A 6,000-nucleotide genomic window follows, 5' to 3' on the forward strand; every position below is an offset into this window, starting at 1 on the left:
TGAGGGTCATATCTGCATATGTGGCTCTGATGTAGTAAGGGTCTGTTACCAGCAAACCCAAGCAGATGTTCCTACTCTGAAATGCTTCCTAGGGACATGTTCATGTCTGAAGGATGTGCAGAATAGGCACCACTCCTCATCTTTGTATCTTAGGAGAGATGGCTTTGTGGGCATGAAAGCAAGAGAGACATCCCCACCTCTAGCAAGCTTCAGTACCCAGAAGGACAGCCCTCTGCACTGTGGGGGGCATTTGTAAGTAGCAGGCCCTGAAGATAAGAGCATAGAAGAGATGGCCCTACTACAGGTTTCCCATGAGGAGATATGAATGAGGGAGAAATATTCTCCTACCCCATTACCCCTTAACATTAGTGGCAGGTAGGAGACCTGGGTCATGAAAACACAAGAGATGGCCCTACCTCTCATCTGCTGCAGAATTCATGAAAGCAGGCCTTGCATCCCACCTGAGAAGGAGCCTGAGTGTGGGTGTTGCAGATCTGTTGGTCCCAAGGGTGAAAGTATGGGATAATGTCCCAGTCTCTTTTCTGCTGGGCAGTGGTGCAGAAGAGGAACAGATGTCCCCTCCCCTCCCTTCTCCCTAACTATTTATGACATGGAGGAGAACAGTACCTGGGATCATGAGAGTGGGAGAACTGGCTATGTCCCTCACCAGCTACAACATTTGGGAAAGCAAGACCTGCGCCTCACCTGGACAGCAGGGTAGAGCCATCCTGAAGTGGAATTTCTGGTAAGCTGGCCCCAAAGAGTGGGAGAACCAGAGGGCTGACCAGCTCAGATACCTCTCACAGATCCATGGCTGTGAATTACCCCACTCTAACTCACTGATGAACTGCTAAAGAGCATGAAGGGGCCAGTCCTACAGATCTAAAACTACAGGAGCTCTATGATTCATGCCAACAATAAGAGGATAAGAGGATAAGAGGAAACCCAATTAGGTTTCTGTATCTATTGAGTAGCAGAAGCCAGAGGCCTTTTAACAGACAAGAGAGTCATTGCAATGAACATTTTCAAGCAAAGAAATATAGTCAAAAGGGTATATTGTGGGACACAGTGTGAAACACTACAGCTTCCATAATGAGATGTTTTCTCTCTGATGGGTAGATTGCCAGAGTGGAAGACAGATATGAGAGGAGGGGAGATCTGAGGGATGGAGTGCACGATGTGAAATTCACAAAGAACCTATAAAAGTATTAGAAAATCTACACCAGACCCAGACTTTTTCTTTCTTTTTACTTTCTCTTTCTTTCTATCACTCTCTCCCTCCCTCTCTCCCTTCTATCTGTTCTTGAACACCATGCCTACATGCCACCTGCCATTGTCCTCACCATGGTGATGATGATGGACTAATTCTCTGAAACTTAAGCAATCTCCCAATTAAATGTTTTTTTTTAAATAAATATCATCTTGTTCATGGTGTTTCTTCACATCAATAGAACAATAACTAAGAGAATGTTTATGTATGTTCTGTATTAAAGAGTAACCATTTATAACGGTCTATCTCCACAAGAAACCTAAAAGGGAGTGTCAGAGGTTGCCATATCATAGCTGAAGAAGCAACAAATTTGGAGAAAGTACATCAAATTCACATAATTTATTTTTATTGCTTCAAGTCAAAAAGAAGTAAACACACACACACACACACATACACACACACACACATACACACACACATACACACACACACACACCTAATAGACCCCTTTAGCAACTTAAGGATAATCTGAACCTTTCATTTTGCAGATGATTTGACTGGGAAAACAATAGGTTTATGAAGACAGTGAGGAGAGAAGGTACAGACTGGTCTAATTATTTGCAAAGGAGAGAGGCAGTAAAAGACAGTTATAATGAAATCTATAAGTACAGCAATTGTAAATTCCCTAATTAGAAAGTAAAGCTAAATCACCAGGTATGATAGCACATGCCTTTAATCCCAGGAGGCATAGGAAGATTTATTTTGATGTGTTTAGAGTCAAAATAGTCTGCAACAAGGTGCACAACTTCCTAAGTTATTAGTGAAGTGTCAGTAAAGAAGAGACCCAACACATATGTATTGGAATGCCAAATTCTCAATTGCAAGTGACAGAGCATGCTGCAGAGAGTGAGGAGCAGAAATTCTCATTCCTTGCTAGTGGTGGTGCAAAATGTTCCATTCACTGTGGATGACAACTTGTCAGTGTCTTACAAAGTCACCTGCTCATGTCACAGCATCTCGCATCACCCTTCTGAGCCATTTAAACAGCAATGGAAAAGTTGCATCCAAATGAAAGCCTCCAATGTTTGTTTTAGAAACTTTCTTCATGACTACCAGAACACTGAAACAGTATGATATTTAGTGAATAAATGGATAAGTAGACTGCATCACACCTGCACAATGAATTATTGAGTGATAAATAAAACCTCAGCTAGACAGATGCCTCTGTGGATAAAGCAATAAAATACTTGCTGTTCCATCATAAGAACCACAGTTTAGATTTCTAACTCGCATATACATTTCTGGTAGGTGCTGAAGACAGAGATCCATCTTCAGAGATCTGGCAAGGTGACCAGGTAAACAAGCCTGCATCTGTAAGACATGAACGACCTAGTCTAAATGAATAAAATAACTATTTAGGAAGATTCATAGTTATAAATCTTAGGCCTCTGTATGCATTTCCATATGAGCAGGTACACTCAAATCTACATGTTCCCTCATAAATGTAAACATCCATAGACACGTAAAATTTAACGAGAAAGGAATGAAGTCTCATCAAGGAGGCTAGGCCAATGAAGGCACTTGCCACCAAGCATAATTACCTGAGTTCCTTGTCTAGAGAACATCCTATGGATGAAAAAAACCAACTCCCACAAATTTTCCTCTGACTTCAGGTCATATGCTATTGTAAGAGTGCATTCTTAGCCACATGTAAACTAATGAAAATATGTTTGCAAAAAAATTAGTATTAAGCTCTTTAATGGTAACTGAACCAGGTACTAATCTATGAGTATAGCAGAGTATCATTAGCAATTATCTCTTTGCTTTTGTTGTTGTTGTTGTTATCATGTTTGGTTTTAACCTAGGTCTCTGTGCTATATAATCTCTAGTACTTGGCCATCCAGACAGTGGAGAATATAGACTCTTCCTTGAAGTGTGGTCCTCAAGTTAAAACAAACATTGGTTGAGCCACTCGAACAAGGTCTGGGCCATATTTCTCAGCAAATTTCCTACCTCCCCTCAGCCACAGATCCACTCCCCCTCCATTTCCTCTTCATAAAAGAGCATGGCTCCAAGAGACAACTGCCAAACACAATAAAACTAGGTACTAGGAAGGAGAGGAGACTGTGATTGGAATGTAGTGTATGAGAAAAAAATCTAGCTTTAAAGTTTTTGAAAAGGAAAATTAAAACAGAAATGTTTAATGTAAATTTAATTTTTAATTTAATTTAAACTTAAATGCTTCTTATCAAATGAAAGAAGCCCAACAGTCTAGATCAATGCTATATAATGCTTGATTCACATCTGTACTATTTTGGATAAGGCAAAACTATAAAGACAGTACTAAGAGTAGTTGCCAGGGCTTACTAATTGGGAAAGACCAAAATGGCAGAGCAACAATATTTGCAATACAGTGAAACTATAGATGTGATGACAGCAGACAGCATATATATATATATATATATATATATATATATATATATATATATATATATATTAGAAGTCAAACATAAAGAATGCTCAATACCAATAATATCAATAATTTATTTTAGCCATAGGCTTTGTTGATGAAATAACAATGTAGTTTTATTGATAATGATCAATGTGCCACCTGACAGAATATTGACAATGGAACAATTATTGGTTGTGAACATATGATATATGAGAACTTTTCAATCTTGCTATAAAGTTAAAACTTCTCTAAAATATTAGAATAAAGTTGAGATTGAAGAGCAAGGACAAATCCAATGAAGTCTAGGAAAATTATTAACCCAGGAGAGACCCAGGTACAATAGATGATAAAATTTGCTACAGCCTGAAGATTCTGTTACCACAGAGAGGAGAAAATATGAATTATTCAAGCCAAATCATGAGACCCTGAAAACCCTTTTAAGCTTTTTGATTATGACTCACAGGAAAAATATATTTTTTGTGAGTGTATGCATATATGTTCACAAGCCCTTATCTTCCTTCATACTCAACACAAAGAAAACTAACTACAAAACTCTCTTCTTAATATGTGCACTGTATTCCATAGTTCCCTATATTTTAAATTATTTTAAAATATAAGAAACACAAGTTATTTTTATGACTAGTTTTATGACCTCTCTTGAGAAGCAGTTTTGCTCATATCAGAGTGTTGTATGGTTGGTAACACAAATACAGAATGTTATTTAGTATTTGAAACAATCAGAATGTATAGGAAAGAATATCTTCTGTCAGCATGGCCATTTGCAGGGTGAGGTCAGTTGAGGAAATGAAGGAGTATTTTTGAAATGACACATAGAGAACAGATTGAGTGACTATTCCATCTTCCCCTCAGGCTACACACATGGTTCCAGTGGCTGACAGTTCTTGAATCTTAACTATAACAGAGTCTTTCTGAGAAATATTTGCATTAGCCACAAGAATTTCTGAGGGATATTCCAAGTCAAGAAAGGAAGGCGTAATTCCCAGGCCTGTCACAAAGAAGTTTTGTTCAACTTAATAGAAGAGAGAGAGAAAAGACAGCCTATGTAGATGACTGAAGTGGGGCCAAGGATCTGACCCAGGTGAATTCGGAAATGTTATTTGGGGGTTATTTTGAAAGGAAGAAAAAAACCAAAACAAATGACACTCTTGTTTACAAGAGGAGTTGAAGTTGGTTTAAAAAAAAAAAAACTAGTTTGGTTTAAACTAAACTAAACCAAAACCAGGAACTTATGAATATTGGAACTCTCCTGAGAAAATGTACAAAGATTTAAATAATCTTCAAACATATTTTGGTAGCTAAGACTCTATGTTGTTTTGTTTTTTGCTGGATTGTTAGTTTTTTTGTTCCTGTCATCATGAGCAGCAGCAGAAGCAGCAGCAGAAGCAGCAGCAACATCTTATCTCATTATATTATGATAACTACTTTTCAAGAGGAATTAAGAAAATTCAGTTTTAAATTTTCAGCATTAAATTTTCCAATGTTTTAAAGTATGTGAATCTGCTCTTCACATTTTAGTGTTTTATCACAGTTTATAGATTTTTGGCAAGAAAAAGGGATTAGATATTAATAAACCTCAAACATAACAGTTTTACACACTGAATAAATATGTTTTACAGTCTCTCTCTCTCTCTCTCTCTCTCTCTCTCTCTCTCTCTCTCTCTCTCTCTCTCTTTAAATGCAAAAGTCACAAGTAGGCATTTATTAGTGTTTTGGAAAACAAATATCATAGTTTCAATTAGGCTTTCTCAAATGAGTAATTAGTCAAGAGACTTCAGCTAATCAGATGATACTCAAAAAGATACAGAGATACTCAAAAACAAATTTTTTTATATATTTTATTTACATTTCAGAAGTTAAAGAAGAGTCAGTGCCCCTATTATCTCTCTCTTTCTGTGTGTGTGTGTGTGTGTGTGTGTGTGTGTGCATGTGCTTGTGTGTGTGTGAATGATATATATTGTCTTCTGAGATTTGCAACACAATTATAAAGGTAGAATATAGTGGCAAGCAGGTTATATTTGGTGATCTCCTATGTTCTTTTTTTGATCACTGAGTAGAGCCCTAATGGGACAGTTGTGATGAAATCTAATAGCTCTCAATAATAAGTAGAAGTAATTAATGCTGTGATCTGAAAAGAAACAAGCAAGCCTTGAAAGTTGAAATAGAGTTCAGTTTTACAATTTTCTTTTAAATTACTCAATAGTTGATTGTCATTATCATGTATTTTAAGACTGATTTCACTAAAAGTTAGATGAAACTATGAATGGAGACAGCTGTTTCATAGGGATTGTGTATTATATAATTAATGTGATATTTCTCA

The sequence above is a fragment of the Arvicanthis niloticus genome, chromosome 4 (assembly GCF_011762505.2).
Source record: "Arvicanthis niloticus isolate mArvNil1 chromosome 4, mArvNil1.pat.X, whole genome shotgun sequence".
Classification (NCBI taxonomy): Eukaryota; Metazoa; Chordata; class Mammalia; order Rodentia; family Muridae; genus Arvicanthis; species Arvicanthis niloticus.